This window comes from Pezoporus flaviventris, unplaced genomic scaffold (assembly GCF_033815535.1).
Source record: "Pezoporus flaviventris isolate CSIRO_AGI_PZ_B2104156 unplaced genomic scaffold, CSIRO_AGI_Pfla_v1 ptg000015l, whole genome shotgun sequence".
Classification (NCBI taxonomy): domain Eukaryota; kingdom Metazoa; phylum Chordata; class Aves; order Psittaciformes; family Psittacidae; genus Pezoporus; species Pezoporus flaviventris.
Genome location: NW_026892563.1, coordinates 34,669,876 through 34,689,046, shown reverse-complemented (window position 1 = coordinate 34,689,046; position 19,171 = coordinate 34,669,876). Strand labels below are relative to the sequence as shown.

Below are 19,171 nucleotides of genomic sequence, written 5' to 3'. Positions count from 1 at the left end.
TGAAAGCTAAATTACATCTAGAACACACTCTAGAGTAACTTCAAATACAGCTTATTAACCTTTCATCCACTTTTCCTCTCTTGTGATTATTGCTATGACTTATGTTTGGATTTTATATCTACAATTTCCTTATTTCCAATAAAGTAGAAGCAGTTAATTGGGAATCTACTCGGAATGCTGGCTTTACATTCTAGATAATTTTATGTCTTTGTTATGTGATTTGGTTTTATGCATACTAATGGTATTCTATACAGTGTGATGTTATACTCAAAATTAATAAGAAAAAGGAACAAATAAAGGGGGTTTTTGAATATGCTGAGAATAACAAAATATCTTAAGCTCATACTTCATTTGCTTGAACACTGGCTTACAGAACTCTCACTTCTGCTTTTAAGGTGGAATAATTCTGTGGTCTGTATAGCACCTTTCACTCCTCAGAGACTGTGAAAAGTAATTGGAGATTGATATTATACTCTGATGATGGGTGATTGGAAATCATGACATTAGTGGTTCTTTGAGCCCAAGCTAACAATAACACTGGTTCATAGAACTAGATTTGTTTGTCATGTTAGCTGAAATACTGTGGTATTATTGCACTCTGTTCACAAGAGGTATTCCGATCTTCAGTTTTCAAAGAATAGTCACCTGGGAGGGACAAGAATTCAGTTTTGTCAGTACTCAAAACCACAATTAGCAGTCAAACAGAATAGAGTATTTTAGTTGGAAGCAGTGTGTTTAAAAGCCCATAGCACTCTAAAAGCGTTGTGTCTGCTGAGCAGTTCAGTTCCCTGTTGAACAAGACACAGCATTTGGATACAGAGAATAAGTACACCATAAAAAGAAAGACAAATTGATGGGTTTCTTCACAGTTCTGGCCCTATCTAACACGCATGCAAGGAGGCTTATTGCTCAGTTTTTCACTCATATTGATATTGCTATTAAATTTTTTAAGTGTAAGTGAATACACGACACAGTGATTTGTTCAAGAGATGAGGATGTTGTGACTATAACTAGTAAATCAAACCCGTTGTCCCTGACTGGAATCTGAAACAACTTCTACAACTGCAAATCAGAGGAGTGACTTTGGGCCCCTTTATCCACATACAAACCCATTCCTCTGCAGACCAGTGGTAAGGATGTGGATCCAGGCAGTTCTCCATTAGTAAATATTACTGTACTATCTGAAGTAGCTGGAGACAATGAATGGAATGCTTACATATGCAAACCAGTTTATTTTGCTGAATGGTACAAGAGAAGTGTAAATCAACTCTACCTTCTTATTTCTCTGAGAAGTTTGAGGAGTCCTTGAGGTATAGGACTCTTAAGCAATTTATTCCTTATGTGGTTATAGGCATCAGTGCATTAGTACCGCTACACTAGGACTAAATAATGCAGAAGTAATGCAGAGGCTTCTTTTCAGCTCCTTTACTTCCATGTTGCTCATTCTGACAATATTCTTCTAATAACATAGAATACAAAGTGGAATTTTTAAGCACTTTTAACAGTAATAATGAGTGTTTAATGGAAAATACTTTCAGAATGGTTTGCTATGATGTTACTTTGATAATCTTCAACACCTATGATGATAGAGTGCTCTAAAACTACTATTAATAAGATGATAGAACACACACAAAGTATTTCTGATTAAAAATTAGTAATTATTTTAAAAAGATAATCTCATCCCTTAGGCAAGGATAGACTCTTAAGATGCTAATTTTTATTTATACCAAAGGCATTTCAGAAGATTTCTAAAGAAGAAATTTGAAGAGATTCAAAGAAGTTATTCAGTATTCTAAAGCATGAACAGTTTTATTATTGAAATGTTTAGAGAATAAAAACATGAGCTCAACTTTCTGAATTTTTTTTTTTATTGTTTTGAATGTATCTAGACTTCCAGCAACATACAGAGAATATGTGATATGTTATAAAAGATTAGTAGTTAAGAAGACTTCACACTCTGCAGATTAAGCCAAAAAGCAAATTGTGTAAGAATTCCAACCCCTCGTGCATGCAAAACGCTTTGGGAAATGACTTATGATCTTTCACTAAGCTTTTAGATTTACTGTGTATTCTAACCAAGTTTCCAGAAATTCACCTGTCAGTACTTAGAGCTGCAGTGTATGTTGACAATAACCCTTAAAATCGCTCTCTTTTCTGCAGTTCCAATTTCCTATGCTCCACTTTGCTGCCCTACATACATTTTGTGTCTGCGAGCAAGTGCTTTTTTTCAGTATAGATGTGTAACTATAGGATTTTTCCCCTGGGCTTTCTATGCAAGTGCTTTGACTTGTGTTTCTGTTCTAATTATGTAACAGTCTACTAAACTAAGAGTAGTTATCCTCCAAAGGCAACAAGATTAGTGGTTGTTTTATGACAAAAAGGATCATTTTGCGCTGAATAGGATGGTCCCTAAAATTGGGCAGTTTTTAGTACTGGTCATTTCAGTTGTTCTTTTTAGTAGCTTAACTATATCCTAGTTCCATTAAGAAGGATCTTTGGAAAATACTGTAGTACAGAAATGTCATGTTCTGGCACATTTTAAGGCATTTCTATAGGATTGTGAACTTGCAAATGTAAGGTCAATACTTTCCCAGAGCTCGCATGTGGTCCCATTTTAATTTTAGCACTGCCAGTGAGATGCAATTGTCGTTACCAGGCATCTCCCTGTGTAACTCTTCATACAAGGAAATGCCAGTCCCCCAGCTGTTGTGAATCACCATAGCTCTGATGAGGTCAGAATCTTAAATATATGCCAGAAAGAACTAGCAACTGGTATTTGGCACTTATCAAGCATCATCTTTCTCAAATGACAGGGCTTACAACTACAGCCTCAGTTGATTTTAGTGTGGTTGAGTTTGCATGAGTGACTTGATTGTACTCTGATAGAAAAGAGCTTCATGAAATCATTACATTCATGCATCCAGAATTAATTTGTGAATGGGTTTTGTAAAAACCCTAATTCTTGGACTGTGTTCATATTAAAGAAATGGAAACTAGAATGTTAATGACAGAGGGAGGAGACCTGGGACTCTACTCAGACACATTCTAAACATGTAATTGCCAGTCAGTAAGCTTACAGTTTATAAAGTCCAACATCTCCTTGTAGGAAGTCTGCATTTTCTTATACTACATCTATTATTGTGATGTACATCAACTACTCAGGAGTTTGATGTTCATACTGGAATAACAAAAAAATTCTAAGGATGTAAGCCTCTGACTGCTTCTGTGTTGAAAAGTACTGAGGGGTGGAGGTTATGGAAATGATTACAAATTCCGTCTGTCACAGGATATGTATGTTTTCAAAGCTGAAGGAAGGGAAGGAAAGATTAACAGACTTTCGGCTCTAAGGGTGAGTGGTCAGGCGGAATTCTTCTGTTATACTTTGTAGTGGGATCCTGTCTTTCTGGCTCATAGGGTTGCTTCTCAAAGACTAACTCCACAGTTTTCCTCATTAAGTGTTGTCCAAGCTTGTGAGAAAACAAAGAATTAATTCCTCATACTCACTACAGTTAACATAAAAGAAGAGAGGACAAGGTTAGGACAGGAGTTCAGCCTCTGTTCTTTTTATTCATTATCTGTAACAGTTTTTCAGCCATAATGGGAGCTTCTACATGAAATGAGGAGAAGTAATTTACTTCTACAAAGAGATGGAGAGGACAGTTGAGCACATACAGTTCTCTACCCCAGATTCCTGTTAGTGGTCAAATGTTTTCAGGACTCACAAGAGTAAAGGCACTAAGATTTAAGGTCACAGTTCTGCTTGTTAATATTAACCTCCCAAGTGAAGCTTTTAGTGGCCTATTTCATCCCACTTGTGAAAGAGATGAGAATTTATTATGAGCTCTCTCTCTCTACATTTCCCATTACTAAATTAAGCATGGAAGTGTGGTTTTCTTTTTCCTCAGATACCATTTGTTTCCCAAAAGTAATTACAATATCAGCTTGATAAAGGCTGCTAGTAATTTTGTTAAGAAATTTTCTGAAAGGGAGCAGGAAAACTTAACAACCTAAGAGAATTGCCTGTGGAATGGGATGGGCTCAGGAGACCCCCCACTCCTACCCATTAGGAATTCTAACCACTGTAATTAGCAGCAAATTTCCCTATCTCTATATGTTAAACAGGGAATTCATCTTCGGTTTGTTTCTGCCTGGGGCAGGGAGAGACTGAAGGAAACAAAATGTAGGCATGGGCTTGCCTGGGTTAAGCAGCATTAGCTGCACTGGAAGGAAGCATATCCACAAATTACCCCAACCTCTGATTTATAACCCGTGCAATCCTGTCAAAGCCAATGGTCTGTCTTGGTTATAATCCAGAGAAAAATGCAAATGCATAGGTAGGTAGGAAACACGCAGGTAGAGAAATTATGGGGATATAGATGAGATTGTTTAAAAACTAATGAATAAAAGATGAACATTTCAGTTGTAGAGTTACTGTGCTGAGAAAACTAGTAACTTTTTGTTAGCTCTTTTACTGCCTATGCAGTATCAAACCATAAATGAGTCAAAATTTTCTGCACCAGCACAGTGACTATGTAGCAAGACTGATAATGTCTGGTATTGTTCGTCAAGCCATCCTGTGACTCTTGATGAGCTGCTTCTTGCTGAATCTTACAAGGAAAAGAGGCCTGAATAAAATAAAGACAAATACATTGGCATAATGAATAACAAAGCTAGATACTAATAAAAAATATAAGTTGCCTTGCCTTATGCATTGTATTTCATTATTTGTTTATCAACTTTATGAATGTTCATAGAGCTGCTGGTTTAGATGCTACCTTTGAACATCCCCCACTAACAGCACTTAAGTAAATGGTCACTAATCTGTGAAAGCAGAAAGACTTCCTAATGTTCTCCTACGGGTCTTAAAGGTATTTTATGTAGTTATTTCCAGTGGAATAAGAAAGCAGATGACAAATGGACATGAACAGTGGGCTTGAGTGTGCCCTCAGCAAGTTTGCCAAGGACACTGAGCTGTGTGGTTTGGTTGATACACTGGAGAGAAGGAATGCCATACAGAGGGACCTTGACATGCTTGTGAGGTGGGCTGATGCCAACCTTATGAAGTTTAAATGTGCCAAGTGCAAGGTCCTACACCTGGGTCGGGGCAATCCCAGGCACAGCTACAGGTTGGGCAGAGAAGAGATTCAGAGCAGCCCTGCGGAGAAGGACTTGGGGGTGTTGGTCGATGAGAAAATGAACATGAGCTGGCTTCAGTGTGCGCTTGCAGCCCAGAAAGCCAACCGTATCCTGGGCTGCATCAAAAGGAGCGTGACCAGCAGGTCCAAGGAGGTGATCCTGCCCCTCTACTCTACTCCAAGTGAGACCTCACTTGGAACATTGTGTGCAGTTCTGGTGTCCTCAACATCAAAAGGACATGGAACTGTTGGAACAAGTCCAGAGGAGGGCCATGAGGATGATCAGGGGACTGGAGCACCTCCTGTATGAAGACAGGCTGAGAAAGTTGGGGCTGTTCAACCTGGAGTAGAGAAGGCTGCGTGAAGACCTCATAGCAGCCTTCCTGTATCTGAAGGGGGCCTGTAAGGATTCTGGGGAGGGACTCTTCATTAGGGATTGTAGTGGAAAAAATGGTTTAAAACTTAAACAGAGGAAGTTTAGATTGGCTATAAGGAGGAAGTTCTTTACTGTAAAGGTGTGAGGCACTGGAATGGGTTTTCCATGGAAGCAGTAAATGCTCCATCCTTGGCGGTGTTCAAGGCCAAGTTGGACAGAGCTTTGGGTGACATGGTTTACTATGATGTGTCCCTGCCCATGGCAGGGGGGTTGGAACTAAATGATCTTAAGGTCCTTTCCAACCCTAACTATTCTATGATTCTATGATAAGTGTGATTGGTTTGTTTCTTTAACAAGTGTTTTATTATAAATATTTTCATAGACAGATGACCCAATATGATGTATATTTTAAACTGGACCTGGCTCTGAATTTTATAATTTGCTTCTCTTTCTCTCGTTCTCATAAACTAAATGTGAGATCTGAATCTTTCCTTAAGTAAAATGAACCAACGCTTATTTTCTACTTTTCTGGTTCAACCATTACTAAAGGTAAAAACTGAGCTGAATCGCATTTTGCATTATCCAAAAGTATGAGTAATTTTAAACTTACACTCTTTCTTCCTGATGCTAACAGGAATGAAAGAACAGAGAATGAAAAGTGACCAGTGAATTACACACTGTCATATGTACCACTTAGAGTACCTTAGGTTTAAAATCTGGGGCAAGTAAAAGAAGACTACTTTACGTTGGGCTTTGCACTTGCACATAAAAAACAAAAAAAAAGCCCACATTTAATTACTTTGGTGTCAAAAGCTTTGCTAATACCAAATTAATTTGCATATTTCTTGTTGTTCACCTAAGGTAATTTTGTTCTGTGCTGCAGCACTTATCTAAAAAGACCTTGACTGTCTTTAGAGAAAAGAACAGATTAGAAAATCATCATCAGCCTCTTTTTTGGACTTACAAAAGAAAAACTGAACTATTTGATCTTCAGTAAAGTGTTCCTTGGATGTCAGTTTCCCAGATGACCTTTTTGTTCTTATTATGTTGCTTATACATTTTAAAACTAAACTTCAGTCCAACTGTTAAGCCACAGTTAAAGCCCAGGGATAAGCAACTACTAATTCAGAGTAACAGAATAACTGTTACCAAAACACCGTCTGAAAAATACTGTGCTTTGAAAGAAGAATTTGATGAGAAAATAATTATATTATATACTGAGATTTTAATTTCTTTGGGTCTTGGGGGGGGGGGGGGGCAGGTTGTTGTTTTTTTCTTACCATCTGGACATTATCTTAACTATTCTTCCAATTCACATATTATGGTATTACCACAGCTGCTAAATTTCTGGCTAAGGTCCATTTGTTTCATTGGCTGAAAAGGCTGAGTTACTGGTGAGGCTGGATAGAGTTTGCTCATGGGATTTTATCTGTGTATTGCCTTTTTAGGAAGTAGTGGCAATCTGACTGTTTGGGGGGAAAATAGACCTCTTCTACAATGCACTTTTTTTGCCATTAATAGATTACGTTAATTACATGCCTCAGAGGCTTCTTTTGTTCACCTTTAGAAGCCAGAAAGCAGTTTCTTTTTCCCTATTGTATGACAAATGGTAGAGTGGAGAATGAAATGGGGAAGAGGTGAAGAGCTGGAACATCAGAGAAGCACTTGGAGCTGGAGACAGCATGCATTGCTGCTAAAAATTCTCATCTGCTTTGTTGACATATTTTTGTTAGACAGTTAGGGTTAAATTTAATGATAGCAAATGATATATATATGCTTTTAATTGAGTATAATGGCATTTATCTTCTGCTTATAGTAATAGTGCTCAAACTGCACAGAAATACCACAGAGTTTTAAAGCCACAGCAGTGCAGGCCAGATCATCCCACAAGAGAATGGACCTCCTCCTCCTGGGAGTCACAGCCTCCCATTGGAAGAGGATCCCATTGTGGGAGTGTTCATGGATGTCCTGAGTGAAGATGATAGCTGTGATGGGCCAGATACTTGCCCTTGACAAGCTAAGGAGGCTAAAACCACTGACAGGACAGCATGAGTGTTCAGTTTCTTCTAAAACATCAGTGCAATGTATTTGTCATGACACAGAGGGGAAGGTCAAGAAAAGGATCTGTGTGACAGATGGTGTAGAATAATCTGGAATGTACTTTTCAGCTTTATGGGTTTTTGGTACTGACAGCAGAGAAATGTCTCGGGAGATTGTTAGTGGGGAAGAGAAATCATATTCGGGAGAGAAATACCTTCTATTTCTCTGAAAGAAACTGAAATAACTATAAAGTCATTATGCCCTGCTAAATCATTTAGCAAATGATATCTTTATCCTATAGGATTTAAAAGAAGTACATAAAAATATGACATTTGTGTCTTTTGCACATACACGTCTAGAATTATTTATTTGATATAAACAAACATGGCTGTCAAAAAATAATCAAATGCAGTTAGTTTAGACCATGCTTAGAATCATCCCACATTTGCATGCCTATATATGAATAATATTTATCACTGTCTGGTCTTGAGTATTTCATCATGATTTTGTATTTTTTTACATAATTGCATCCATTATTTCCCAGAACAAGTGGCATCAGTGAAAGCATGACAATGGAATTCTGGTGATGCAGTTGATTGCTGCTGGACCTTGTACCTCAGGCTGCATCCCAATTAATTTATGGCTTGGATTTCTAAGTAGCCATCATCCAGCTGTAAATACATTTAAGTGGCTTAGATTTCATTGTTGGAAGAAGGTCCAAATAAACAATAACTTGATGATTTTGAATGCTAAGTCATGTATGATTAAACCTTTCTCTATTTTTTCTCAGGAAAATTTCCATTATAGGATTTTTCTATCAGGCTTTTGTTTTATAGAATCCTCTTACATTTTGCATTATCTTAGAATATTGAAAATAACAACAGTGCTGAAATAGATTTCTTTCTTCCTTTCTTCCTCCCCCCCCCCCCCCCCCCTTTTTTTTTCACTGGTTATGGTTCTTCATGGACTCTTGTGTTACAGATTTCAATTTTTAAATGCTGGTGGAGCATGGAAGTTGACTGCCAACATCATTTAGCTCATCACTAGAGTACATTGTCTGTTGATCAGCTTGAGCATAAATGTTATATACCTAAGCTCCATACTATCTGCTTTTTCACATGAATGGCTTTATTTTCATCACAGAAAGAACTGTAATGAGGCCATTAAATGACACAGAACATACTCCTGTTTAGTCAAAAAGAAGCATAACTCTTTGTGCTACCTTTGTGTATTTTATTCTGAATGTACAAATTGTGAGAACTTGAGATAAAAATATTTAAGGAGACCATAAATTTCTCTTTTTCTCTGCTTTTCTTATTGTATTTTAAACACATTTCTCCTGTGACACCTTACAAAGGTCATTAATTGCTGTGTAGAATACTTGTAGCACCCTTGCTTCTCTCTCCAGGACAAACACTCAGGAAACTTGCTGCTCACAGGAATGTTAAAGTCAAGAAACTATAATTATTTATCCCATATGGGTATCTGACTTCTTGTATGCTATGAACAGCTATTTTGTTCATAGCAGTGTTGTCACTAAAAACAGTATTTGCTGTGGGTATTTCTGAGTGTTGACTGAGCATCTGCTACATGGAGCTGGTGGACTACAGGATTTGCCTGGACAACTAAAAAGCTTTCAGATCTGAATTGCTTACTTCTCTACTCTGATCACGTAAATCCCGATTGAAATAGGACTTAGATTTCTAGATATTTCTTTGTGTCAGGCATCTATTGATCTAGTTGTACATTACTCTTATAAGTAAGCAAAAACTCTTACAAAAATCATAACTAGACACCAATATAGATATTCTGATGTGAAAGGCTTTATTTCCAAGAGAATGATTTAGAATTAGTAAATTTCCCAGTTGAAATTTACTTCAAAGCTCTGAACAGCTTAGAATCAAAGCAATCAGACCAACCAGGCTACAGTTTTTCTTCTATTTTCAAGAAATAAGTCCTTGGCGTGCCAAATCTGTATCTTCAGGGCAGCAATATGAGGGAAAAAAATATTATTCCAGCACTTCTAAAAATATTTGCCTGAAGTACTTGGCGTCTTCCACGCAGGTAGAAAATCATGAAACATTTAGTCTCGACTATCATAATACCAATTTATTAAAGCAGTTGTATCTTCAGACATACCAAAGGGAAAATTAAATCAACTACCTTTATAAAATGTATTAAACTAATTTATTTTACTGCACCTCAGCAGGAGCAAAAAAATAAAATGAGGACAAGCCTGCCACTAGTAATGAATAAAAACCACTCCACAGCAGGAAAGAAAAGAAACAGAAGGAGGAAAAAATAAAAGCTAAGATTGAAGGCAGTTCATCACAAAGAGTACCATGTGCAACATGACAGCTGTGGTTAAAATAGGTGTACCTTTGTAACTACATGCTGATGTTCATTCAGACATGACAATCTCATATCATCATTAGCATTGTCTGACAAAACTTCTCTCTGTGTGGGTTAAAAGAAGATAAAAAGGCAGCACACTGAGATAGCTTACAGAAGGTAAAAATAATTTCAAAACCCCATACCAAAGGTCACCCTTACTTCTGTTCAGGGTAACACTGTTGATTTTCATGAAGCTGTAAGACAGGGAAAATACAGCCATATTGGAAACACTGTCCTCCAGGACTCTGAGAGTGATACTGTCTCTCTTTAAGTCACAGCCCAGCTGTTTTCAGAAAGGGATTTGTCTTGCTATATACTACCAGGTTGAGCCTCTGGAGTATCTGCTAGAGCATTCCCAAATGATCTGGCAGGTCAATGTCCATTCAGCAGAGGGTACTGGTGTACACACACAGCACCCCATCAGTTTCTTGATTCTGGAAAATCTTTCTCTTTGAGAGATAAGAAAGAAAAGGAATATCAGACAGGCGCAACCATTAACAGAATGTTCTTCAAAACGTTGAATATGTGTCTATATAGATGTCTGTGGGCAGATATCTTCTTTAACTGTACTAAACAGCATACAGAAAGGTTAAAAGTGTATTTCACCATTCTTTTTTTTTCTGTAAATATATTAATATCAACCATTTCCAGTTAATCCAGATGTCTCTGTTGCACCTAGAATTATGTATTTACCCATTTACTAAATTTGTTTAAGCAATTCTTGCTAAAAAGTCATGAGCTGTCACAGGTTAATGAAATGTTAAATGGGTAGCATGGGCAATATGCATGCACATGTACCATTCAGCCATGGAGGTACATATTCCTGTTCCACAGGAAGACAACTGGTAGAGGATGATGGCTGTTATGGTAGTATCACTGGTGAAGGGTGAGCACCTGACTCAGAGTGGTGACATTGATGCAGAGCACTGGTAGCACATTTAGTCTTTTTGGGGAAAAAGAAAACTAACATGAAAACTCTGGGGAATTGAGAGGAATAAACCTTCAACTAAGAAGGCCTTTTTTTGACATTATTTGAGTATATGGGCTGACATGGTGGAGTCAAGCCACAAAAGCAAATTATGTTTGAGTGTGAGTGCCTTGGTGCCCAGGAAATAGATTTTGGGGGTTTTTGTCACGGTGCTTTTAAATGTGGAATGACCAGTCAGTTTCATGTTACCCGGTGTCAAAGTTACCTGTGGATAGTGACAAATACTCTACCTTTTCCATCTCTAATAACTTTCCCTCTTCGTAGGAGCCCACATGGGACCTGGTCCAGCTTTCCAACTTCCTCATGTCTTTGACTGTTCAAGTACTGCTTTCATTGCTATCAGCCACTGAAGTGGCTAAATTTGAGGAATTTTTGTGTCCAGAAAGAAAGGTTCACCAAGTGTCAGTATAAAATTTACGTGTGAGGTCTATGTCATCTTACTTCTAAAATACTTAACTTAGTAAGACCTATTTGTTATAAGTGCAGAAAGAGAGACCTGGTGATAAAGCCTCAACACTACCTAAGGGAGGTGCATCCATGCTGCTCTAAAATAAATTCTGCTAAAATTAAGATATTTTTAAAAGATGGCTGGATTTAGGGGGGTTTGGTGGCCATAATATTTTTGACTCACCTCTGGAAGCTATCTCATGGCAAAATGGTGAAAGAGCAACATTAAACTCTCCTGTTGGAAGGTCAGCACCCATGGAGAATGGGCAACATCGCATATTGCTAGTAATTAATTTCCAAAGAATAGTTCTTGCACACAGCTGTTGTTCTAAAAGAAGCCAATATAAATTGCCTTCATATGACAGAATACTTGTAGCCACATGCAGCCATACTAACTTCAGAAGATTTCTATGCTGACATAAAGATTTTGGGATTAGACCTAAATGCTACCAGGAAAATAAATAAATAAGCCCTTTTTTCCTTATGGCTACAAATACTCTAACGTTTTCAAGGAACTAATTCCCTGCTAAGAGATTGAAGATGCATGTAACAATTAACTGAGGATGATTTCTGGTCTTTTGGAGAAGAGGTGTGACTAAGAAAAACCCTGTTGGCTGTTTTACTTGGGTTGAGTGTTGAAAAAAAGAAATGAAAATTGTTTGTGATAGAAAACAAATAAAAGAGAGACTATCAGTCTTCCCACCTGAAAAAGCTATTTTTAATTTATATGGTATTTCAAAGTTTGCAGATGACAATATTTGTGTCTTCCCAAAGAATCCTCAGTGGTACTTAAGGAAGTAAGGATGTTGGGAAGCCGTTTTAGGATTAAAAGGAAATTTAAAACCAAAACCAGGCCCTTGGCAAAAAAGAGGCAGAGTGTTTTGATTAATGAAGCATTCTCAAATAAGAATGGCCAAACTGTTGGGATTAGTTTTAGGGCCACTGTCATTTCTTATAAATTACTCATAAGGTGGGAGGAAGAGCAGAATATAGATTTGCTTGTGTCATAAAATGCATTTAAGATCAAACAATCCAAATGACTGATAGAATTCAATAGGATTTGTACAGATTAGAGAGTGAGGATATAAGGGGGAGAAAGACAAAAAAATTTACCGCGCAATGGAAATGGAATTCATGACATACATGTATTTTATCACATCAGGTCCAAATCACATATCTTATAAAGTGGTGTCTTAGTCCCATATATCATCTGTTTTTCTAATAAAACTTATATCTCTTTATAGCCCCTTAAGCTGGCAAAGCTTGACTACAGAATGGACAGTTTGTGTCTCTAACCTAGTTATTCTACAACTTGATGGCTTTAGATAATTAGAAGGTAGAATTTATGAAATACATTGTTCTGGGAGAATTACCTCATCCTGCCCCATGTAGTTCTTAATGTGTACAAACAGGAATCTGCTCCCCAAAATCTGTTGTAAAAAACATTAATGTTCTGCTGCAGAGAGGGATACAAAATTAAGCATGTCTCACAGGTCCAGCACTGGAACAGGCTGTGCAAAGAAGTGATAAATGCTCCATCCTTGGCAGTGTTCTAGGCCGGGTTGGACAGAGCCTTGGGTGACATGGTCTAGTGTGAGATGTCCCTGCCCATGGCAGGGGATTAAAACTGGATGATCTTACGATCCTTTCCAACCCAAACCATCCTGTGAATCTATGATGTAAGTCCAGTCAGCCATAGTGAGGGACATGAAAGTAATTCTGGGAAGAACCGGTGATTTTTGGTTTTAAGGTGCTGGAAAGCAAGCTTGTTCCTTCTTTCCTTTTATGTAGGTGTTTTTAAGGTCTTTGGAAAGCATCTGCTGGCATTGAGGTAGAACCTAATTCTTTAGGCATGGTGAAAATCTTTCTTGTCTCCCATTTAAAGGAAACCCTCTCATTCATGACTTTGGCAGCAGGATTGCTGTTTGGTCCCTTTGCTTTGTTTTCATGGCAGAACACTTTACAATCACGGTGCAAAAGTTCTTTGTGCTGTTGCACAGAATACATACCAACTTTGTGGTCCTCATCTTGTATTTTTTTCTAAGTGGAGCATTTCTGGGTTGCAATAATAGCATGTTACATGTCAGAAAGTGCTTGGAAGTCATTTAAAAGCAGGAGACAGTAACGACGTGTTTCTACAAATACTCCCCAAATCAGTGTTTGCTGTGTGAAATGAATGCATACATTTTACTAGAATAAAATCACTTGAGGAGAAATTAGAAGTTAAATCTGACTTGGAAGCATCCATCTTGTCTCTTCCTTCAATTTGTTTAACAAATTTGGTTAGGGATTTTTAGTTTTTCTTTTTTGGTGTTGGTCTTATTGAACTCCCAAAGGCAAGAAGGCACTCATGCTTTCAAGACCTTTCTTCTACTAAAGATTGTAACCTTTGTTTCTTTCATCCACTCCATTTGTCTTTCCTATTAAGTCACTGATAAGACTGCAGTGGTGGAAGACCTAATGATTCATAGGCAAAACTCATAGAGCTTGTTGTATGCTTAAAATGCTTGATTTACAGGTTTTCCTAAATTCATGAAAAGCCTGTAAAAGGGGATTATTGGATTGATAGCAACCTAGTATGGTCCTGATGAGACATTCCTAATGTATGCAGATATATTTTGAAAAGATGAATTAATTCTTGGTCAGTCACTGTGGAGAACATGATTTAGTCGATAAAAGCTCAGTTTTCTGCGGCTCTAAGTGCAGGAGTAGTAAGACTTTGAAGAAATTAGTTATGTGAAATATTTCATATGAAAATTTAAACTGTTCTGGCTTTCTCTCTAATGCAGAAGAAGAAGCAAGCAGGCAGTGTGGTGCCTGCAATTATCTTAGAGAGCTTCTCTTTGTGTAAAAGGATCTGTGAATATATCTTGAGACTGTGTGCCAATTTGTAGAGTTTATAGCACTCCCATTCCCTTTGTACTCTCTGGGTATTTCTAGGTTGCAAAGTTGCCTACATAACCTGATCTAAAGTCATCTGAGCCCTACTTACTCCTTTGACATTTTGATACTGTTACTATATTCCGCTTTTGTTTCCTTGCTATTCATGAACTTTCTATTCTGTAGAGTGGGTAATTTAATGCTTGTGGCCCTTCCTGCCCCCATTTCTGTACCGATGCTCTTCATGTCAGTCTTTCTTGAGCAAGCGAAGAGTCCCTAGTATTCCTTTAGGGCTGCTTCAGCAAGAGGGATGAAACCTCTAGATCTGTTGAAAATCTGTTCAATGCCTGCAGGCTAGGTATGTGGCAGCCAAACAGCTCACTAGCAGCGAGAGGGTGAGAAAGAAGCTTGGGGTCATGCTGAATGTTCTGGGTTTTCGCTGGAGGGGATGGTAAATGTCTGCACTCAGAGTTTATTTAGTTCTGTATGAATTATTTGCTATTTCTGGTCTTTCTTTCTAACTGGAGCAGAGAAGCAGGGCCTATTGTATGAAGGAGTTAGAGCCCTGAGGCTGAGGTACGGACCATGGATATACCAGGCGACAGAATTGTTGCTTGCCTGTGCGCCTTGGGAATGAACCCAAAATGAGAACCAAGTAAAACCTCTAATATCAGGAGCTATCAGAGTTGTGTCTGAAGGGTAGTGAGGTACATGTTAGTTAGTTACTTTGCACTGATACTGATATCACACAATACTTGCTCTTCTCTTACAAGGCTATACAAAATGTTCAGTGATCATGTTTTACATTTAATGTACACAAAATCATATTTGAGTGAAAGAGTAATTTATCAATGCTATAAATCTGTTAATTTGAGATAAAAGCCAAAAGATTCAAGAATGTGATCACATACACTCTTTAAATTATCAGTTTTAATGTCATTTTAGCAGCTATATGGAGCATCTCTGCATGTTGCTTCAGAAAGCATGCAGTGTAAATAAGAGTTTTATTAGGATGAATTTTCATATGTAGTCGTGAAAGGAGAGGTCAAGATGAAGCAGTTTTACTATGGTGCCATGTGGTGCTCTGTCATGAGTCTCATAAAACCCTGAAGCAGTTTTTATGTTGTTCAGGTTTTTACTGAAGATTAGAAGGAGAGAGGAGGATTTACGGTTAACAGAAAAGTGATCACGTGTTTCTTGTTCATGTTTGTTTTTCTTATTGAGATAGATATTGCACAGGTTTCTCCCCTTGTGTGACTCTATTGTTGTATCTGATCTACAAAATGAATTAGGTCTGTTCTACCTAAGTGGAACAAAAAAATGGATTAATTTAAATCTCATAACAACATGCTTTACAAATAACCAGAGGCAAGAAAAGCAATTAATGCTTTAGGTTAAAGGTAAGCCACAAGATTCATAACAATGTTCCTAACCTGTTGTAAATTTACTGTGAGATTGCATCTTTACTCAGTCATGAAAAGTAGTGTTCTGAACATTGTTTTGCCTGAGAAATATCTAGCTTTTACGTATTTCAGAGGAAAACTCTCTTTGTCTAGTTTGGCGAGGGTAGAGAATCCTCTTCAGACACATAATATCAAAATGAAGCAGGTATCACTAGAGCTCATGATCTTTCTGGAAAGCAAAGTTGGTCAGGCAGCAGCAGCAGCTGGATGCTCAGCTGGCAGAAGGGCCTATGGACGTAGGCTGGTAACCATCTACTTGTGATTGCCCCAACTATGCCTTACCTGCAGCAAACAAAGTGCTGTTTTCTAGGGCTGGAATCGTGGTTCATTGGCTGAAAATTCTTCAGCTTGGTCCTGAAATATTTGAGAAACAGATTCCCAGTAACAACAGGGTCACTCTGGCCGTGTTCAATGTCATCTTTTGCTTTCAGGACTCCTGTAATGAAAATTATTGAGCTTTCCAAATCCACCTTGTTTTGTTTTGTTTTGGTTTTTTTCTCTGTAATAGGACAACTATGTAAGGGGACAGATTTGCCTTAAAACTTAGCTGGCAAGTGTAATAAAAAATTAATCATTTGGGAAAACTGCTTTAAATGGACTAGGCTTAGGTAGCCACCTCAGGTTGGAGGCTTGATACCACCCTTTGAAATTTGTTGGAAATGCGAAATCAAATCTTGATGACAGTGCTTTACTTAGTATCTAAAACGGAAAGCCTCCTCTTCTGATGAAAAGATTTCTAAAAGCAATCAAAATCCCTAATGTTTATAGTTTCAAAACGTATCTGAGCTTGTTCATCATACTGGGGAAAACTGGAAAACTAGTAGTCCTTTTGGGAATATTATATATTTTTGGAGGGCAATACAAATTACTATACATTTTAGACACTATAATCGATAACCAGAACATTATTTTTTAGAGGTCTGCTCAAACATAGAATCAAAAAGTGACCTATATCCTTAGCAGAGTTGAAAGAAAAGGCAAGACAATTAATAAAGGGAAGTAATCACAAAGGGAACCAAGGGAAACAATGGAATAATATTAGTCAGGATGACAGGCAGTTGTATCGGTGGACATGCTGTTTTCATGGCAAGAGAGAGTTATAAGGGAGAATTTTAATGAAGCAATCAAGAGGTTTATGGGAAGCTCCTCCTACAGATAATGAAAGAGCCCCTGAAAGTGAACGCCAAAATTATTTTCCTAATCTTTCTTTTTGTTCCTTTTTTCTCCCTTCTCATTTTAGAGTTTCAGTTAATCTGCAGAATGTGCAACTTGAGACAGCAGCTACAGCAGGCTCTGTGTTAACCCAGACACCTTGTACCTGCATTTGGCACGGTCTGTGTAGGTTTTTTGTATCATGTTAAAAACACGGTTCAAAAAGCAAAACGGTCTTCCTTGTTTTTCTAGCACCATTGTGTAACACCACAAATGTTTGACCCTTATCTGTGTCTGCTCTGAAAAGCAGTTGATAATGATGGCTGAGGGAACAATTTTTCCTGCCAGTGCTAATGCTCCCTGGAATGATAAGCATTGGCTAGTGAGACTAAGTGGGTAACTGCAATGGAATCGCTGTTATGTTACCGTAGAGAACAATCCCGCACTGGAAAATGAGTGAGCTAAATGACCTTATAAGTATTTTCCATCTGTAATTTCTTGCATATTAAGTACTCTTTCCAAGCTTTTTTCTCCATTTCCAGATAAATTGAAAGTCTCGATGTACCTAAAACAATGCAGCAAAACTCATGTTCCTGGAGGTGCAAGGCTCCTTCTTGCATGGGCTAAATCTCAACTGCATTTTTTCTTAGGAGGGGTTTTTCTGAGCAGAGAAAGCTGCTACACTCTGCTTGCTATGGCAGCTGGATGTATGGGAGGAAGGGAACTGGCAACACTGATTCACGCCCTGCAGGAAAAAGTTTTCCCTTTACCAGCAAATAAACATTTATAGCACGTGTTGTATCATCTGGGATTCAGTTTCTTTTCTAAATCAAGTGAACTCTTCTGCCGCACTTCAGAATCAGTTCAAAGATATTCTCTCAGGTCATTTATGACCCCGACTGCAAAATTCTAACGTGTTTCTAATAGTCTTTCCTGTTTCTGAGGATAGTTTCTTTTCTCAATTTATCCTTCTGTGAGGTTTCCAGCTCACCCACATTGATCTTGAAGTCCAAACACTGAGTAGTGACTTACAGCTAAAATCAGAGGGAGAAAACGAACTACTTTGAATTCAGTTTGAAAAAAAGGGTACATTTTCTTACCTTCCTTTCATTAGCTGCAAGCAAAGGTTAATAGAGGACCAGTAAAAAATAGCTAAATGGTGTGTATCTGCAGAGGGCACCTGAGGAATCTATAGTAGGACCTCTGCCACTTTCTTAAATAATGCTTTGCAGCTACAAAGGGAGTTTCTTTTAATACTTTTCCCAAGACTGAAATCTAGGTGAGGTCACTGGTGCTGGTGTATTGCTTCTAATCTATTTTGTTTAGCTGCTTTCTCATGAGTGAGCACCAGAAAACATATTGTGCTTGCAGAAAGTAAATTCAGTATTCAAATATCACAGCCAGAGGTATTTTAAAATGCTTTGGGGTACAATATTCAGTAAAATAACGAAACAAAAAAAAAAAGTTAAATCTAGTTCAGCCCATTTATTGACAAGCATAATTAGTCTGCCATGTTTCTGCGGAGAGAGTAAGTAACTGTCAACATAACAGTCCTTCTAGATATGCTGGCTAGCAAATATTATCATGGTTGTAAAATTGAAAGAAGCCAATGCAAAACCACAAGTCAGACACAGATCCATGAAGAGGGTAAAATCATCTTCTCCTTCACACTCAAGGCTGCCTCCTGCTTATGTGTGTGTATGTGTATATGTGTGTGTACATATATGTAAGCACAAGACGATGTGCATGTTTTTTCCCTGGAGGAAAAACTGTTTTCTTGGTGTTCTCCTTGATAAATCTGGATGTGAGAGATCCTGACAATTAGATACTCTTAGCAGCTGTGAAGCCTCTGGCTGTTGGAGATAGCTTTAACCCTTAATTTACCTCTGCTGGGTTCATGCACCTTTTTTAAGACTATTGAATTACCTTTTTTTTTAACTTCCACTAGCACTTTTTTCCTTGATACATAAAGCATGAACCCATGTAAAGTCCTGTTCAACTTTCTTCAAAGATGAGGGTCAGGTTTTATCACATGAGGTAGCTGCACATGAAGTTGGTTTTGATGTGTAGGCAGACAGTTTTTGTCTTTTCATATACCACTAGGCTTCCAGTCCTGTTTAACTTCCTTTTCTACTGCAGTCACTGCTTTTATTTCAAAGCAATAGTACAGTCATATTTAACTGGGTTTTGTTTGTTCGTTTGTTTTCATATCTATAAACATAAAGGTATAAACAGGGGCATAAATATTAATGTACAGCTATACAGAAGCTTACAGCTTGGAGGGGTTATGAGTAGG

The 19,171-nt window shown here is 37.8% G+C and overlaps 1 protein-coding gene and 1 long non-coding RNA gene across 20 annotated transcripts in view; one reads left to right on the top strand and one right to left on the bottom strand.

Moving 5' to 3' along the window:
- The window catches only part of ROBO2 (roundabout guidance receptor 2), a 1,073,259-nt gene that overhangs the window by 299,259 nt on the left and 754,829 nt on the right, over positions 1 to 19,171 (top strand). The gene's annotated exons all lie outside the window — the stretch shown is intronic.
- LOC133269177 (uncharacterized) overlaps positions 15,266 to 19,171 on the bottom strand; it is a 55,883-nt gene continuing 51,977 nt past the window's right edge. The window contains exons 4-5 of the long non-coding RNA XR_009743356.1: positions 16,006 to 16,077; positions 15,266 to 15,563 (exon numbers count right to left, since the gene is read on the bottom strand). This is a non-coding gene — a long non-coding RNA (uncharacterized LOC133269177). The remainder of the gene's footprint in view (positions 15,564 to 16,005; positions 16,078 to 19,171) is intronic.